The sequence below is a fragment of the Hoplias malabaricus genome, chromosome 4 (assembly GCF_029633855.1).
Source record: "Hoplias malabaricus isolate fHopMal1 chromosome 4, fHopMal1.hap1, whole genome shotgun sequence".
Lineage (NCBI taxonomy): Eukaryota > Metazoa > Chordata > Actinopteri > Characiformes > Erythrinidae > Hoplias > Hoplias malabaricus.
This window is the reverse complement of record NC_089803.1, coordinates 11,156,776-11,177,496: the sequence shown is the minus strand read 5'-3', so window position 1 is coordinate 11,177,496 and position 20,721 is coordinate 11,156,776. Positions and strand designations below refer to the sequence as shown.

General features: G+C 38.6%; 1 long non-coding RNA gene across 1 annotated transcript; it reads right to left on the bottom strand.

Moving 5' to 3' along the window:
• Positions 1 to 2,513: 2,513 nt before the first annotated feature.
• On the bottom strand, positions 2,514 to 20,576 carry LOC136695150 (uncharacterized). The gene is made up of 8 exons (XR_010802256.1): positions 20,448 to 20,576; positions 15,577 to 15,648; positions 8,488 to 8,821; positions 8,215 to 8,256; positions 6,720 to 6,855; positions 6,515 to 6,556; positions 4,722 to 4,757; positions 2,514 to 4,553 (listed from the first exon to the last, which is right to left on the bottom strand). It is a non-coding gene; the product is annotated as an uncharacterized lncRNA (long non-coding RNA).
• Positions 20,577 to 20,721: the final 145 nt, after the last annotated feature.

The window sequence follows — 20,721 nt, the reverse complement described above, 5'->3', positions numbered from 1 at the left end:
ATTTGGTAAAAACACTAAACACAGGACATTTTTACTGATTACATCTTTTATTAAGTATTATATTATTATACTGTATTTATTTAATTAATCAAAACTATATGTTTAAATCTCTATTAAATGTTATAAACAGTGAGCTGTAGCTTTGTGAGAGTTTAGATTGTGTTTTTTTGGAGCTTGAACTGGTTTTTTATTTTTATTTACATTTTTATTCAGTAACGGATGTGATTTAAAACGGAGTGAAGTACAATAATTCAAGCAAAATGTAGTTAAGTAAAAGTAAAAGTTACAGATTTTTAAAAACTACTTAAAGTACAAGTACACAACAAAACTACTCAATCACAGTAACACAAGTAAATGTAATCCGTTACTTTCCACCTCTGCACATCTGCAGACTCTGTGCAGTAGAGACCTGAGATAGACACACCTCCTCATTTGGGTGAACAACACTGATCACAGCACAGAATGAGCCCCAGGGCGGTGAACTGGAGACCAGAGATTTTATAGCCTGCAAACAACTTTATTCATTCATTCATTCATTATCTATAACCATTATCCAGTTCAGGGACGTGGTGGGTCCGGATCCTACCTGGAATCATTGGGCGCAAGGCAGGAATACACCCTAGAGGGCAACACACACACTTGCTTTCACTCACATCTACGGACACTTTTGAGTCACCAATCTACCTACCAACTTGTGTTTTTGGCCTGTGGGAGGAAACCCACACAGACATGGGGAGAACACACCAACTCCTCACAGACAGTCACCCGGAGGAAACCTACGCAGACACAGGGAGAACACACCAACTCCTCACAGACAGTCACCCAAAGGAAACCTATGCAGACACAGGGAGAACACACCAACTCCTCACAGACAGTCACCCGGAGGAAACCCACACAGACACAGAGAGAACACACCACACTCCTCACAGACAGTCACCCAGAGGAAACCCACGCAGACACAGAGAACACACCAACTCCTCACAGACAGTCACCCGGAGGAAACCCACACAGACACAGAGATAACACACCTCACTCCTCACAGACAGTCACCCGGAAGAAACCCACACAGACACAGAGAGAACACACCACACTCCTCACAGACAGTCACCCGGAGGAAACCCACACAGACACAGAGAGAACACACCACACTCCTCACAGACAGTCACCCGGAGGAAACCCACACAGACACAGGGAGAACACACCACACTCCTCACAGACAGTCACCCGGAGGAAACCCATGCGGACACAGGGAGAACACACCACACTCCTCACAGACAGTCACCCGGAGGAAACCCACACAGACACAGGGAGAACACACCACACTCCTCACAGACAGTCACCCAGAGCAGGACTCGAACTCACAACCTCCAGGTCCCTGAAGCTGTGACAGAGACACTACCTGCTGCACCACCGTGACTCCCTTTCTAAATGTTTTTATATTTAAAACAGTACAAAGTTGTTCAGTGAAAACATGGGAAATTTTGTCTTTTTTCTTTTCTCATTTAAATAAAACTTCAAGAGGAATTCAGATTCTTGTTTTATTGAATTATACACAGTATCCCAACATTTCTGGAAAAGGGGTTTGTAGTTCTGGATCATCCCAAAGATTCAGTTTCACTTTCTCTCTGCAGAAGGACACTGTACCCAAGTTTACCAGGAAAGTACCCTGTTTATACAGTAAGTGTACCTTTATACACTTGTAATAACTTGTAAAACAACAGCCTTAAAGACTAATTGCAGCAGTTTAGTAACAAAAACGACATACAGCTCCTCAGATGTGTCAGAGTCACCCAGAATGTGTGAAATCTGTGGCCAGAAACATGCACCAGTTCTTTATTTCAGTGAATCTGTGAATGTTCTGTGGATTTAACAAACAGCAACAGGTGGAACACCTCAGACCATCCATTTCTCTCAGAGGTTCTCCACTGGATCCTCTCTCTCTCTCCTCACTGATGGACTGATGGAGCAGGTTAAAGTCTAGAATTAGCTGCAGTCTCCGTATGAACAGAGCAGAAACAAAGGGGAAGATGTTCAGAGAATAACATCCACTCAAACAGACTGGAGTCTGAGCTCATCTCTCCACTTTATTAAGATCATATTTTTGTAATGTATTGTATCTTTAAGGAACAACACTGTTGTAACTTTAAAGGAAATGAAACAAACAGCCGCTAAGATTGAACTGCACAAAGTCTACAGTTTCTAAAGTGTAGACAGAGAAATGCAGAAAGCAGTAACAAGTTACTAAAGAGAGAAGCTACATCACCAGGGCTTCAACAGTTTACTCCAAGAAAAAAATCGATTAACAATTTACAGGTTCCCAGCAGCAGCAGAAAAAGGAGCTTTGAGAGAAACTTCCAGAACATATTCAGGCTGCAGCCTCAAGCTCCACCTCAGACAGAGAAAACTGTGACCAACTAAAAATAGCTCCTTGTTTCTGTTACTGTGTGTGTGCTGTGAATAAAATGAAGAACAGATGATTGTTTTCACTTTATTTATTTATTTATAAAGTTACATCAGTTTAATGCGTTCTTGAAAAATAACTTTGGACGTAAAAATACAAACATGGCCCTGAACAAATATAACATTGCACACAATACTGCAGTTTTATTATAAAATGTGCAAAAATTAATGTATCCCTTGTTACAGTATCCATGTTTTGTTTATCATTTAAGTGTAAACATGGCCTCCAGAGGGCACACTTCAAAATGTTTTATAATCTTTTATACATTCATAAATAACTTTTAATAAAATAAAAAGGAATAAACCAGCAGTCATTTTCAAACATTCGATATTTTTATGACAGGAGCTGGAGAATCAGGTTTCTTTGTTGTTGTCCTTGAATGAACCTTATTCTCCATGGAGCTGGTCCTCCACTGGGGGTGGGGTCAGTACAAAGTGTCCCACATTCACATTTATTTAGAGACCTAGGCAAGGCAAGTTTATTTATAGAGGATCTTTCGTACACAAAGGAAATTCAATAAAAGCAATAAAAAATGCTATTGATGTAGAATGAAAACATTAAAATAAAAGACAAATAAAACAGTGCAATAAAAGAAAAGGCATTTATTTGAATAGTACGAACATAAAAGAAATAGAATAAATTAGAGACATATAAAGTAAAGATGTAGATGAAAGTGCAGGGCGACTGAAAGGCACAGTGGAACAGGAAGGTCTTTGGTGTAGATTTGTAGGTCTTACTAGAGGTAAGGCAGGTTCAGGGGTCATAGAGACTGAGAGCTGCCTCCCCCTGTGGGGTTCTGACCCGGGGCACTATGAGCTGACCAGTCCCCAGTGATCTAAAGAGGCAAATGGGCTGATAAACTTCTAACAGATCTGAAATATATTTTGTTCCTAGGCAGTTTATTTATTTATAAACAATTAATAGCACTTTAAAATCAATCCTGTGTTTAATCGGGGGTCAGTGCAGTGACCTGGGGACAGGAGTGATGTGCTTGGTTCTCTTGGTTCTGGTAGTTCTAGATGCTGCATTTTGAATAAGCTGTAGCTGCCTAAGTGTGGACTGTGGGAAGTCCAGTAAGGAGACCACTGCAGTAGTGCAGCTGCTGGAGATGAAGGGGTGAATGAGTTTTTCTGGTTCTGACACATACCCTTTGAACTTTGATATGTTCTTGAAGTGATAAAAGGCAGATTTTGTTATTGCCTTTATTTGACCGTTAAAGTTCAAGTCTGAGTCCAGGATTACGCCCAGATTTCTGACCTGGTCTTTAGTCTTTAGAGCTCTGCTGTTGAGCTGAGTAATGACCTCAAGTCTTTGCTCTTTGCTGCCAAACACAATCACCTCTGTCTTATCTTTGTTTAGTGGAAGGAAGCTGTCCCTGATCCAGTTATTTACTGAATCTAGGCAGTTGCAGAGAGTGTCAATGGGACTCAGGGCTCTCACGCGCATTTCAACAAGTTCACACGTGGATTTTCTCCCACTGAGAAATCATTAACTTTACCACACTGAAATTAATCCTAAAAGTGTTTACTTTAGTGCATTTTCCAATGCTAAAGGAGAAATAAATGAATATAAACCACCTTTCCCCACATTGTGTGAACCATTAAAAGAATTCATTTATTAATTAATAACTTCTGGGTGTGGTGATTTAGTAAAAGTTAAACTATACTTATAAATGGAAATACCAATGGGAAAATGGAGTCCTATTTTGATCAGAGGCAGTTTGAGAATCAAATTAAACATTTACCCTGGACCTGCAGAAAATAACGTTACCTCACTAGGACTCAGTTATAGAATCGTTCCATAGCGTTAAGGTTAACAGCACACCACAAGCCCCAAGTCATTAGATTTTACCAGTTTACTCAAGTCAAATGTTGTTAACACTGCTTTATCTTCTTTATAAATACACAATCCATTCAAAGCCAAATGTAACAAAAACAATTACGAGTCGTCTGTCCCAAGTCTAAGTCAAGTCTCAAGTCAATCCCCTACATCAGGGTCTCTCTGTTCCAGCTCTTCACTATACACCATTATTAACAGAGGAGAGTTGGACTGATTTCTATTTCATTTCTATTACTATTTGATCCACTTCTTCCTAAAATAAAATTAACCCACATCAGTCATTCATTCATTAATTCACAGTTAATGAACTGCCAAAATTACAAGCAATTCTATTCACTGAAATTTATTTAAGAAAATTATTATTTAAAAAAGAAAAATGTATTAAAACAGAAATGCCAGATGAAACTGGAGTAAATCTCACCGTCTGGATCTGGTGGTAGATTAACATCCTGATGATCTAAAGTGAAAAATGTTACATTTTATTTACAAAAAATATATAAAAAACATACAATTATATACGCACTGAAAGATCACTTGTATCTACACTCATTATCCCCTCTCTCAGCTCTGACCACACAGGAACACTACGGAGTTCTACAATTACAGACTGTAGTCAACCTATTGCTCTGCATACTTTATCTCCATTTCACCCTGTTCTTCAAAAGGTCAGGACCCCCACAGAGCAGGTGTGATGTGGTGGTGGATCATTCTCAGCGCTGCAGTGACACTGACGTGGTGGTGGTGTGTTAGTGTGTGTTGTGCTGGTGTAGAGTGGATCAGACTGGAGTTTTATTAAATGAACAAATGACATAAATATATAATAATCAGACAGCAGTGCTGCAAACAATTTAAATATTAAATTAATTAGTAATCAATCCAAATTTCACAACACAGTCCTCTTCCTAATGCAGCCTTTTATTCAGAGCAACTTCCAAAAGATGAACAGTGATTGTTTGCTAAACTTTGCTCCTCACGTGACCATCACTCACTCACTGTGGCTTATTCCACTATAAAAGTTAAGGTGTGAGACACCCTCCTGTGTAAATGACTGATGCTGCGCTGCTGCTGGGTTTAACAGACAGAGCTCTACAGATAACTTTACTGTCTTTGGAGACCATACAGGTTTATTAGCTGAGTTTATTAGCTGTTCACTATCCATTCTTCAGAGCATCATCCCAGGAGTTTTAAGCTGTTTTCCTTGACGCACTGCAACAGGTGCAAGGTTGTGTCTCCAAACTGAGACAATCACAGTCTGATCCTCGTTCTTTACCTGTGCCCTGACGTCACTGTGTGTGGTTGTGTTCCTGAAACATGACGAACGCAGGTGAAGCAGCTCTAGCCTCTAGTAAAGTAGGTACAAATCCACAGGTATTTATCTCTCTGTGAAAGACTAGAGAGAGTCTTCAGTATCTTTGTAGACCACACAGGTCTCCTGCACCTTTAGCAGAATCAGACGAGACAAACTGTAGTGAACCTGCAGTGCTCTCAGTGTCTTAGACCCTACAGTTATCTTTATTAAAGTCATTTATCTCCTAAATAACTGTGGTGCTTCTATAAAATCATATATAATTATAATTACTGTAAACACAAACACAGTAAAGGGACTTTCTTTTCTAAACGTAGATGTGTTGTGAAGGAGTTTCCTGATGTTCTCCTTGATCATATGAATTCATGAAATCAACAGCACACTTGATTTAACACAATGAAGTATTTATTAAACAAGGGCTTGTTCACCTGCTCTCCACATTTGTGGATCAGGCTGCATTTGTGTGTGGATCAGATGAAAACTAACACATATTTATGAATGTAACTGTATTTGTAAAAACTGCAGAGTGTGAGACACAGAGTGTGATGTATTCGTTTGTAAACAGTGAAACATATCTGTGACTAATAATTTGTGGATTAACGTTTACACATTTGTAAAGTATTTTGAGACTAATCTCTCTCCATAAGAATCTGTCTAATGCCTCTCTAAAAGTTCCAGTAACGGAGCAACAAATACAGAATTAAAATAAAAAGGTGCCCGTTTTAACGCTCTTCAATAAAAAATTGAATTCCACACAGAACCTTTGTTTTCTTTTGCTTTTCTGTCGAGATGTTGAAAGCTTTTTGCTGTGATTCCTCAGTCAGAGCCATTCCTTATTTGGAGATCATTTGAAATTCATGGTTGTAGATTATGGTAATGGTGTGTTAATTGTAAAGAAAGACACTCACCTTGTTGATTAACGTTCTGATTTCTCCTACATCCTGTGCAGACTGGACCATGAATAAAATAAACAAAATGATTATTATTATTTTTGTTTTCTTATTTTTACTTTAAAAGTCTGTCAACAAAACATTGTATTTCCCCAGAAACTGCTGCATGTTTTAGTACAATTTTGTATTTTGAGCAGAGTCTGTGGATGTGGTCTGTACTCACCAGGCCTCTGTCTTCTCCTACAAAGAATAAAGGCAAATACACCCAGTAAAATCAGAGGGATCACTCCTACAATCAGTCCTCCAATCACTCCTGGACTCAGTTTTCTCATTATTCGTGCGGTTGAAGTTTATTTCGTCTGTAAAGAGAGCAGTGGTGAGAATCAGTCCCATCCCAGCACTAAATGTTTCCTGCACTATGAGTCTGTCTACAGGAGCTGACGACTCTTACTGAGTCACTGACTGACTGACCCCTGATCAGTGTTTAAATGAGCTGGAGTGAGAACATCATGGATCTTACAATAACGTCCTAATAAAGGCTCCAATAACTCAGTGTAGAGAAAATGGATCTGAGCTCAGACTCTAGAACTTAACTTGTGTTCTGTACCAGAGTTTAAAAGGAACACAGCTGGTAACCGCTGGACTGTCCAGAGCTGATCTGTAGCTGGTGATTCCTTTCTATTGGGGATTTGTCTGATTCCTCCATGAGCCCCAAAGCTGTACTTTCACTTTAAAGATGTGTTAACGACCGAATCAGAGGAAGATAAACTCCTCAGCTGAACACCGGGAGGGAATCAGTGTACGTTCATGTTGTTTTGTGTAGTTCCTCTCTCTGAGCTCCAGAGAGGGATATTTACACAGACTAAATGTTAAAACTTACAGGTTTATAGCTTCCACCTGCTGTTTCTGAGCCTCTACTTTTGACAGTGACGTGCTGCCACAGGGTAGAGCTGAATAAATCATCAGCTTGTCAGGACAGAGCCATGAACATCATCCCCAAAGTACGCCCCACGCTCTGTGTTTCCTCAGAGACACTGGAGGAGTCCGAGTGAACGGAGGATGAATGTTTTGATGGAGGAGAGAGAGTGGATCTCCCTCTTAACTCCCTCTCTGTCAGTTTCTACTGAAAATGTAACTGTCTCCCCTTTTGATCTGGTACAAATCTGGACGTCCTCCTTCACTCCACTCTTTCATTCTGTTCTCACATAAACTCTCTACTAAAAACACCTTTCACCTCCATAACACTCCACAACAAATCATCAACATTATGTCCCTCAGTCTGCTGCAGAAACCCTTATTCATGCTCTCATTTGTAGCCTCCTGGACTCCTGCAGATCATTTCTCCTCCTCTCACTTACACCAGCTCCAGACGGTACAGAACTCTACTGCTCACCTCCTCAACCGCACACACTCCATCATCATCATCTTCATCATCATCATCTTACAGCTGTCCTTCAAAACCTCCACTGTCTCCCTCTACAACAGGCATAACATCACAAATCCTTCTCCTCATTTACAAAGCTCTACAGAACCTTGCCCCTTGACATTTGTCTGACCTCTTTATCCCCTACAAACCACTCACACTCTCAGACCTTCCTCTGGTGTGTTACTCACTGTCTAAGAGTCCGAGAGTCACAGGGAACCAAACAGAACATTTATCACCACGGCCCTTCAAATTAAACTAGAAATTTAGTAACAGATAAAATGAAATAAATCACCTGATGAGTCCCTCCTTTGATTGTCATTAGTGTCTGTGGTTTCTGTGAAAACAAAAGCAGAAAGAGGAATAATGAGTGTTAGTTGGAGCCTCACAAATAACACTAATAACTCTCTACTGATAAACACACTGTTTAAGAACATATTCATTCACTGTCTCCTTTTTCATGCTCAGATGGATTTTAAGAAATATGTTTTTTTACAAATTTCTAACATCAAACTCCATGAAATCAGGACTGAATAACTCTATAAGACCTCAGGCCTGATCTCCTCACCTTCAACTGAGAGCTCCACCCTCTGGGGCAAGACAATTTTAGACTGGAGACCACTGTTCCTTCGTTCCACCACCAGGTAGCTCTCATAGACTCCTTCATGCTCAGCTGTAACGTTCTTCATCCTCAGCTGTAACGTTCTTCATCCTCAGCTGTAACGTTCTTCAACACCAGAGAACAGTTCCCCTTCAGCAGTTCATCTTCAGGAATGTCCACACGGCCTTTGTACTCCTCGCTCTGATACAGATCCTCTCCACTTCTCTCAAACACTGTGTCAGAAGAGGTGCGCCACTCCACATAATGACTCTCACTGGACGACAATTCTTTGGTCACATTTCTACAGTCACAAGGAAGGACTGCTGTTGAACCCACTTTGGCAGTGATGGAGGTTTGTGCAGAGAGAGCAACTGAATACATAAAATACATTTAAACATACCCTCACTGACCAATAAAAAAACATGTATCTCCAAAATAGTAACTTTACAGGTGAAGGAAAAACCTTTTTAACTTTTAATGGAAAACAATATAAAAAGCTATAATTATGTTAATTGTGTTACTATGGTATCCTTTGTTGCTGATGTTGTGAAGCTGCAGGGTATCTGCAGGTATGGGAAAATTTAATTTAAGACTTTTTTAAATACCATATTAATAATATTTAGAGAGAAAAGTAAGGCCACTTACACAACAGAACATGGCAAAAAGCACACAACACCAAAGATTTTTCTATAAGGAGGAAATACTTTTTTTTTGATGAACCAATATTTAAAATGGGGCAATTCTAAGATCAGGGCTTTAGGGACGCTAAGCCCCCACTGACAGCACCTTTTTTTTTCCCCAGCAGTTAAATTACACTCTTGGCTGCACAAAATGTTTTAGATATAAAAACTTTTTTATATAACTATTCTTTTTACTTTTTCAAGTGTATGGTGTTTTGGCGGTCCTGTATTTTCCTAAGTCCTTTAATGATAAAACTAACTTCTGGTTTCGGGGGCTGTCTGCTTCTCACATGACCAGCTGTGGTGAGCAGAGGACAAATGGTTTTTAACCTCAGTACTTAAGGTTCTTACCTAAATCTGGGACCTTAGACTTGTTTAGGAAGAGACCTGTGAGCACCCAATAAACTTAATTTCATTTCTACTTTGAGTTTCTTCTCTTATTTTGAAGAAACAACTTGTCATTTTGACCCCATGCTTTCACCTGAACCTGGCTATATTCACACACAGGTCTGTAGATGTCTCATTATCATTATCATTCTACAACAACATAAAAGAGTGCTCAGTGAAGTAAATGAGGGCTGCTGGTGATTACTGTAATGTGCTGGTGCTGAATGATAAAGCAAAGAAATCCTCATCTGTGATATTTACTGGAGCTGCCACCACACACACAAAACTGTATCTAGTGCCCTCAATGCTGCTACGAGCGGGGTGAAGAAGAGAGAAAGTGGATCATACAATGTACAAGGCAAGAGGGGACTGCTATATGTTCATTGTTAAAATATTTAACCATATCATATTTGTAGTGGAGTATGGATCCAGATCAAGAAATGAAGAAATGCTAAGATTCAAACTTTTACTTTCTTTTATCAAGACCTCACATTCCACAGAATGTGTGTGTGCTAGCAGCCACACACACACCTAGTCTGTTGAAGGTTTAAAGGCTGTAAAACCCCCTTTTCCAGTGACCCTGAGATGCTCACAAGAAGGATCCATACTGACACTGAGTGGTCCTTCCAATTTTATAATGACCAGATGGCCGGTGAGCCTGCCGGATCAATAAACACCACATGTGGAGATCACAGAACCGCAGCGTTTTATTACCCTCTAGTGTCGGACTGTCAATCTTATCGCAAAATCGGCAGATGGCCCCAGAGGAATGCGCTAATATTGAACTCTCCACCCGAGTTCAACCCAGACGAACAGCATGGACCAACAGTGCCCCCAAGTGGACATTTGCGAAATCACATGCCACCCGAAACATTCTCTCTCTCTCTCACTCTCTCTCAAAGGAGAATAATCTCGAACACATATGTTTCTTCTGAATCTAATCATGTATTATGCAATATGTTATTAATGTTTATCCTCTGTTATTCTCAGGTGACTGTATAATAACATGAATCAAGGGAGGTGACTTAGGGTCATCATGAAGAGAAACTCCTTCCCCAGTTTAAAAGAGTGTTAATTAATCTCTAATAACTAGAATAGTTGGGGTAATTACATCAGTACACTCAAAATGTTATATTCAAGTATATACGAAGTATTAATTCTAGGATGTTCAAGTTTTGATTTTTATTTCTCTGGGAACTTGAGATGGTCACGTGTACTCCCCAAATCCAGGAACCAATCAGAGAACAGCGACCTCCCAAGTGGGCGTAACAGCGCCACATAAGAAAACAGGAGTTCGCTCGGAAGGATCCACTTTTACTTCTTCTTTTTGACTCACTTCTATTTACCTCTTTTTCTACTTCTGAACTTTTTCCACTCTGAAGCCGACGGAGCCAACTCTGAAGAAGACACTTAAAAGACCGATCTTCATTGAACTATCAGGGGACGCCTTGTGTCAGTTAGCATTGCTCAACAGAGAAATTAAGATAGCGAGTAGTCGACGAGCTCTGTTAGTAATTTTCAACTTATCTCATATTTTGTGTTCGTCGTTTTTTTGTAGCCCAATCAAAGCTTAATTTTATGACTGATCAAAGCAGGTGAAACTTATTTTTGGCCAGAATAAGATACCACCTCTGAGATTAGTTGATAGCTGATATGTTAGCGTTATACTCAGACTTCTGAGGGCGTCGCTTCTGAAAATTTGAGGAAACAGCAAGCTTCCTTTCGACTCCCCCCCTCACTCTGGGGACTCTCGAGCCAGGCCAGTAGTTCTCTATGAAGGGAATCCCTGACTGACGTCACATCGTCTAAGGACGCCGAAAGTGGCCTACTCATCCTGGAGGGAATCTCCTCCCTAGCAAGCCTACCTTCAGCCGTGACACGGGGAGGACAGAAAGCCAAGAACCGGAGAATGAGTAAATCAGATGTAATAAACTCCTTTCTAGTATCAAGTGGAGATCATATTTCTCTTTGTGCAGATGATGTCCTCTTACATCTTTCTAATTCAGAAGTTTCTGTTAATGATGTTATTAATTTGATATCTGCATATAGTATGGTATCTGGTTATAAAATTAATCTTAGTAATTCACTGGCCTTACTCTTGAATATTTCACAGGATGCAGGTATATGACAGTTATCCCCTTTCTGAACTTCTGAAGTGAGATACAGATATCTTGGTGTATTTATTACACTTAAGCTTGATGATTTTTTCACTGCCAATTACCCCTCACTTTGGGGCAAAACTGAAAAAGAGTTGTGTGTCTGGGCTTCCCTCCCAAACTCATTCATCAGCCAAAATATCACAAGAAAAAAGTTATATTCTAAGAGACAAATAGATTATTCATAACACCCTTCTGGCTTGGAAGACTGTTAGATGATATCTGAAAATCTCAAACTATATTTCATTGTACTCTTCAATTTACTTCAACTTAGATTTTCTCACTCAACTAAGGAACATAGGATTACACAACTGGTTACACAATTCGAAAGGAAGAAGCTGAAGTAAGTGGACTTGGTGGCTGAGGTGAGGGAATGCAGGTGGCAGGCACATGTTAGATCGGTGGAGATAGGTGTTAGGGGATTTGTAGCCAAGTCTGCCACATCCCTGCTTGTGCAGTTTGGGATCAGGGGCCAGAAATTAAGGGCAGCTGTGAAGGAGTTATCAGAAACAGCTGAAAGGTCTAGTCTAGGGCTGCAACTAATGATTATTTTGATAATTGATTAATCTGTTGATTTTTTTTTTTGATTAATCGATGATTAATCAGATAAAAAGGAAGACAAGCCAAATTTGGTTTCCTGTCTGTTACTCGCATATTCAGGACACCATCAGTGAGAACAGCTGCTTGCTGTGGTGTGCAGATCTTCTTCAAAACATAGTCAGCAATGCTGGGCTGTTTTTATCTGAGGTGAGAGAGAAAGTGTAGATATGAACATACATCTTTTTAAGTTAATAACTACTGAACTAAAATGCAGGCAAATTGAAATGACATAAATGGATATTGGGTGATGATGCCATGTGCTGAGAATAAAAGGGAAACACACACATGATCAGATATCGATAAGATATTTAAGATTTTAGAGAACTAATGTTGTAATTGTATAAGGAACACACGACCTACCATTATTAAAAATTAGTGTTTACATGAAGAATTAACCCAACCGTTACATTAATTATATATTTATCAATATTTAACACAGTGTATGTAATGTAATGTATATATACACTTGGCTGTGATACTCAAACACTAACACGCAATGCCAGAGTCAGAAAAGACTTTGAAAAGGGCTTAAATACATTATTTTAAAAAATGTTTGGATTTTATTTTTAACTCTGAATGTAACTGCCGCCACATTTAAGGTGGAACGGAAAACTCGCTAAATACAAGAGTGATATAAATTTACTAAAAATGAGACGTCTTGTTTAATTACTCTAGCAGGCTCTAGTGACACTGAGAGAGAGAAAAACTAACGTCGCTAACGTTAGCTCGACTAAAACTACGGCCTGTTTCGGAACTGCTGGTCGAGCTGACACATTTAAGGTGGAAGAGAAAACTCGGGGGGATGCTAAGGCTTGTTCGCTAAACGCGAGTGTAATATCAATGTACTAAAGAAAACAAATGTTGTTTAACTACTCTAGCAGGCTCTAGTAACATTGAGTGAGAGAAAAAGTAGAATGAACTTACTATACTTCATCTCTTTCACACACAGCTCCAACAGGCTTCATTTTCAGATGCTCATGCAGTGATGTTGTGCTGCCGTGCCATGCGGGATCAGCTGTGCACATTTTGCTCCTAACGCTGTTCCTTGAAGGTGTTAATGTAAAGTGCTCCCATACTTTTGACGACTTGGGTCGTACATTTTTCTCTCAGCTTGTGCTAACATTATCCTCTGCTGTGACCGCCTCCGCCATTTTTCAAACCCTTCTTCCAGAGTTCGTCACGTGCAGCAACTGTACCTATGTGTATAATCACTTAGACCCAACTAATCGATTATTAAATTAGTTGCAAACTATTTTAACACTCGATTTTAATCGATTTAAATTGATTACTTGTTGCAGCCCTAGTCTAGTCAGTGGTTGTAGATAAGGAGAACACAGACTAGCGGAATAAATGCACTGTAGTGTGCTGTTTTGGTGGTTGGTGATGTAGCATGTTAAGATCATATAGAACTGGTGGCAATGAGCATGATTTAACGGTGCCAGTGGGGCTAGATACAGCCTTAGTCACTAGGGTGGATTTAAGGTTGTTGTTGGTAAAGGGTAAGGTAGGACTGTAAAGCTGGCTTGGAGGGGGGTGGATCTGGCATGTCAGACTTCACTGTTGAGCCTTCTGGAGGTGAGCCTTCTCATGTGATTGGCTCAATGAGTAACCATAGATGTTAAGGATAGTTGGTTGCTGATCGGATCATAAACGGCCACAGCAACCTTAGGGTAGAGCTGTAGGACTGGAACAATAGGAATTGTGTGGCTACTGGTAGGAAGAGGGGCGGGCCCTATGTGAAGCTCTAATGGATTGGAATATGATATTTTACATCTTATCTTGCAGAGGTGTTGAAATTAATCATATAATTGATGCATCGAGATGCGGACATGGTTTATTCAGCATTGATGCAGTTAGAGACCATAATCGATTATAATGTGATAACGTCATTCATTACATATGTAATAGCAAAAATGGCGGAGATAGGTCATGAGGTTGATCATAAATACTGTTGTCTGCTATGTTAATACTAGAGCTTTGTTAAATGAAATTGAGCTTTTTTTTGTATTTGTTGATGAAAACAAAACCAAATGAAATAATACAGAAAATGTATGTGCCGCATCATGATGCATCATGATATCGAATTGAATTGTTGACATGATAATCATAATTGAATCGAATTTTGAGATCAGTGAAGGTTCACACCCAGTGAAGGTTTTATGTATGATTTTAATTAATAATATGTCTGGAATAACAGATTTGTCGAGTATGTACATTGAAGGCTTAAAGACATTTGAGCAGATAAAATCCCACACTCTGATTTTTATAAATATCTGCACTTACTCCATTTTGTGGATTTCCTATCTAGGGAAAATTAATTCAGTAGGCAGGTGACTCATGTGGAGAAATTTCTTATCAAACCGGATTGCTTCTTTTGTAAAATCTCATTTATATACACTACCTTGTCTAATGCCACTAAACCAAGCTACGATTTCATCAAAATTTTGTGAAACTTGGTCAACAGTGTGGAAGATATTAGGTGATAAATGATCTTTCCTTGTATCATGTCTGTTACACTGTCCTGTGTGTTATTTTGCCCTAAAACTGCTATTTATTTTATCTTATTTTATTTACTATTTTCGTATATTTTATCTTAGTTTACATTTTATATTAACCACCATCTGTTACTGTTTTTATATCTGGAAATTGTTCAATGCAATATGTGAAATCAGATGAAAACAACAAGTCTAATATATTGTCCATGGCATTTTTAAGACCATTGGGAAATGGATTTAAGACTTTCTAAAACAAATTATATTTAGATAAACAAATGTAAGGATCCACAAACACCCCAATCTTGGTGATAAGTAAAGAGTACAAACAATTTATTGGGTGTGGGGGAATTAATTCAAATAATCTTCCCCCACAGGAAATTAATGGTCATATTGTTGAAAATTTTAAATCTAAATACCACACCGGATGCCACTGGAATTCCAATATGTTCAAAATATATACTCCGTACCGACACCAATGCAAAAACCTGGCATAAGCCAGCCATCCCACACCAATGTCCCCACAATCTACAGAAAAATATAGCAATCACATAGTAACACCTTAGTAATGACCTTCCAGATCTTATCAACCACTTAACGACCACCAGACAGACCCTGAACAGTCAGATGGAACAAATGGGCACCACACTGTAACACCATAACAACCACCTGGAACAGCATAGCAACCATCTGGCAACACCCCATGAACAAACCATTACCAGGGGCAGCTAGTTGACTCACCTGAGCAGTTGATGAAGGACAGGACGAAAACCAATAAGTAACAGCTCATGTTTAGATCTAGAAGATGTTTCACTGAAAAAGAAAAACAAAATCACTTGAGATACTAAGTCAGTTTAAGAAAACATTTTAAAATTTCAGAGTCAAAACATCCTCATTTTTTTGCAACACTAAAGGTACATTTTTGCTTCTGTGGCCATTTACTCTACACTGCCTCCCCAGAATTGTATATACGTGTCAATATGACCCAGATCATAACAACTGTGATTGTTCGGCAGTTAAATACATTTGTTGCACATACTACTGCACAAATTGGGAACCCCTCCCCATTTTCTTTCTGAAAGGCTCAGCCTCTGAGACACTTTTTAAACCCAATGAAGTCACTGACCTGCTGCAAATTAACCTCATCCATTTGTGTGTAGCAGTACATAACTTTTTACTTGTATTTGTTCCCAATCCCAATTTTTTGGAACATGTTACTTGCATCATATTCAACATGTGCAAATTTTTATTGATAAACAATACATTTCTGTTTCAACATTTAAATACTGTCTTTGTTTTATTCATTTATTCATTCATTCATTCATTCTTTGTCTGTAGGCGCTTATCCAGTTCAGTTTGTGGTGGGTCCAGACTCCAGAGCTTACCCAGAATCACTGGGAGCAAGGCAGGGGCACACCCTGGACAGGCGGCAGTGCAGTACAGGGCACAACATACACTCACACACACACCCATGGACACATTTGAATATCCAATCCACCTACTGACTTGTGTGTTTGGACTGTGCGAGGAAAGCAGAGCACTCAGAAGAAATCCCACACAGACACAGAGAGAACACACCACACTCTTCACAGACAGTCACCCGAAGCAGGGCTCGAACCCACAACCCACAATAGGACCCCGGAGCTGTGTGTCAACAGTGCTACCTGTCGCATCAAGTTATTAAATATGAGGTTTAAAGGATTTACACATCATTACATCCAGTCTATATTTACATTTAGCTCAGCGTCCCAACTTTTCTGGAAATGGGGTGAACGATACACCATACAATGTGTGTGTGTGTGTGTGTGTGCCAGTTTAATTGCGAGACACCTCTCTGCTCTCCTCCGCTGCAGAGACATACCACACCCAGATTAGTCTCAGGGGGTTTTCATCAAAGTTCTTAATGTTGGTCTCATTCCACTAGAGATGCACATTGTTTACGTTGCCATGGTGGCAGCACTGTAAATCACTCTGCTGACAGGACATAGTAATGATCTCCAAAATCCTGTCAGCTGGAGATCACAGGTTTTATACCCAGTGATGCTTCAACCATCTGAGACTGGGAGCCCTACAGGAGCACAGATCAGACTCACCATCTCTGAGTGAGTGTGTCAGTTCCTTCTCTCCTACCACCACGTGTTGGCTGCTGTGACAGATCTCAAATGTCTGTATGTTCTCTTTGTAGTGCACCATAAATAGTGAAGTAACTTGGATTTAACCAGCCAAACAATGCATTCTGATTAAAGATAAATACTGGGTTCATTATATTTTTTTCACTTAAGACTAGATTGATTAATGCCTTTTGTATTTGTGTCGAATTAAACTTTCTTTAGAGCCAGTCACTGCCCTCTATTTCTTACAAGAATATTTTAGTAGTTAAAAATATAATAAGGACAGCTGCAGCGTAAAGAGAGTGGTTTGCTGCGGCTCAGCGGAGTGATACAGTGGTTGTGAATAAAAACATGCTGCTATCGTGAATTATCAGCACGATTACACTTCTTAACCAGTCAGAGTGCGTGACCAGGACTAACTGTTAATATAATATAACTAATATGATACATAATGTGCTGTTAAGCATCTTTATTTGAGTGCAGTGAAATTAGCCTTCCACTTTAAATAATGCTGTGTGTAAAAAGGCCCATGGTGTCTTGCCTCTATAAACAAAACTTGACTCTTACTAATCTAGTAAGTGGCTTGACAACATTTTTTACTCTTAGTAGAAGTGTTTCAATCTGAAGGCAGCTGCCTAGTCAGTCATTGCCTTGAAAGGCAGCTCTCATTCGGCAGGGTTTTAACCAACAAGGAACCACATTAGTGCATTCCAGACAATCTTCAGAGTCAACACACATCATAACACAATAAACTACATATAAAATACTAGATTCACACACTTACAAATAAAAATACTGACACAATAAAACCCTATAAAATATTAGTTTCACACAATTAAGCCCTAATAAATACTGCCTGTCTTTATAATTAAATCATACAGATGTACTGAAGTGTCACACAACCCCCAAAAGAGTACTTTCCCATATAATTAAATAATCCATTTTAAGACAAATTTCACACTTCAGTTGCATTAGGCAAATACTCCACATCCTTCACAAATCAGATTTATTTGCAAATGAATGTGTGAAATATTTGCCAATAACCAGAAGTTCTGATGTGATGCTGCAATAAGTACAGTGACAACAAACAGACAGGTAAACTGAACCATTTGCCACTTCATTTCAAAAATATTAAATTAAATAGATAAAAAGAATTGAGAAAGGAAGGAGAGGGGAAAGGTTTTTAAAATGCAAATACACAGTGTACAATGATTGGATATCTACAACAAAAATGTTTTGACTAGTAACAGTTATATTTTGAAGTCACAATCACAATTTAAGGGATCTGTATTTACAATCCGACTAGTAAGAACAGTAATTTAAGATATCTACAGTTATATTTTGACTAGTTAAAATGTCTTTTAAGATATCTCCAATGACTTCAGTTCGTCATCTGATGAGTCATAAATCCTGAATTATAGGGCAAGCCGTTTTAGCCTTATATATATATATATATATATATATATATATATATATATATATATATATATATATATATATATAGATAGATAGATAGATAGGTAGATAGATAGATAGATAGATTTCAATTTACACATGTGAAAATTCAATAGTTACTACTCAAAAAAAGCTATGTTTACTAGTAAGAATTTAAATCTTACTAGTAAGATTTCAATTGTCTCTAGTGAAATTTATATTTCTGATATCAGGTATTTAATATTTACTAGTAAAAATGTAATTCTTGATTTCAGAAATTGAATTTTTACTAGTGAAAATTTAATTCTTACTAGTGATAATTCAAAAGTTTCCCCATTCATTGTAATGGGGGAAACATACGGTAAAAATTCAATTCTTGATATCATAAATAAAATTTTCACTTTTAAATTTTTTTTAAATTTTTCAATTTAGCACTTTTCCATTCACAGTCCAATTTACATTTTTTCCTTCATTAGGTTCTTTTGTTATTCTTTATAAATAATATTAGTAAGCAATTTTAATCCAGTACAGTGTCAACATTTTTATCATAATCATTTTATATCAGTCTTATACTCATTATTATATCTCTCACAGTTGTTGGTAATATTTGTATTAGTGTGTTTTCCAGAATAAAAGTCTCTGTGAATGTAAAATCTGTGTGAGGAGATTATAAATGATTTATATCCTGTACAGGGCAGTAATCTGAGTGGTCCGATGGTGGACCAGCAGTAGTCTACAGTCAGTGGTGTGTCAGCCTTTTTATACCAGTGGACCGATATATGCTCGCTGTCTGGATGTATGCACTGTATACCGTTGGAAACCGCAGATCCTACCGTTTCTAAAAATAGTGCTCTCATCGCGGTGCTGTGAAGCCTATGGGAGTAATCCAGTATGAAAAAACCTTCAAAATCTATTTTTATTCTGCTCTCATAGCTGAATCTTCTGCTCAAAGGCATGAACGACGGTGTTTACTTTCAGTTTCGTTTTGAGTCACATGACCCAGCTGTCTCCGGGCGGAAAAAAGAACGAGTCATTCAGCATACTCCCGTTATTTATTTATGGTGTTTCAAAGTTTTTGTAGGTTTCACATCAAATAATATTGCATTAGATCACCAAATATAAACTAAAAAGATTAAATAATTCTTCATTGTGTGTATTCTAAATTAACAAGTATTATTTCATCATATTTTAAAAAAGATGATAATAATAATAATAATAATAATAATTGTTACTATTATAAGCAGCTGAGTAAATATCCAGTGTACCAAAGCAGTTTTTATTTGTTGTGATGTTGTCCATATTGGCCCTGAACTAAATTCCTGAAAGTCTGGGCCTGCTGTGACTATCAGAGCTTCATCAGTCAAACATCCCAGAGCTTAGAATATCAAGAAAAATAAGTCTGTCTGACGTCACTCATTTATTTAGTCACAGTAATGTGCCATGTAATAAATTATCATCAAAAATGCTTACGTTTTTAACTAACCCGTTAGTATACACCCCAGATTAGCAACGTGTGCAGAATCTGAGGTGGGAATATGTTTTGAAGGCTGTACATTGAGAAATATGTAAAAAAAAAAAAAAACTGCAGGCGCTTGGTAAAATTTTGGTCAAAACATGAGCAAAATTCAATAGGAAACTCGACTTGTCATAATCCGAGTGGCTCCATGATCCGCCATCGCTGTAAATGTGGGACGGAGTGAACGGAGTTGACGTAGCTTGTTTTTCTCTCTCAGTGTTTCTGTCTCTCTCTCTCTCTCTATGGCACTGTGTACGAACAAAAAAAGCTCTAGGAAAACAAATGAGATACCTCTGAGCAGAATTTGTTTCCCCTTAAAGAGCCTCTTCCTCTTCCTCGGAGTCTTTAGAATAGGTCTCTATACTCTCTTCAGTCCCAGGGTCAAAATAATCCGAATTTGTAACAGCGCTTAATGACGTACACAATCATAAGTCGACAAACTATTAACATCATATCACTAACGGCTGGCTACGTTATAAACTACAGCGACTTAAACTAGTAGTCTACAGTAACTTATGTAACAATGATAACAATAAACAACATAAAACTACCTATTTGTGTACACCGTCCTTGGTGGAGCTCACAGTTCGAGAAGTCTTTCGTTGAAGCCTGAGAAAGCGATAACAGTTGGACATCCCCGCCCCGCCATGTCCTGTCCTGTCCTTACGTCACTCATAAGTTACCCCTCACTGCGGAAACATTGGTTGGATCCGGGTTAGGGGGAGGGCTGTGTTTTACTGGGAGGAGCCAGTTTCAGTCAAATCCAATGAAAACAATGCGGGAGGAGCTTGGCTCACATCCAAGGATGTGATATGGATTTCTCGT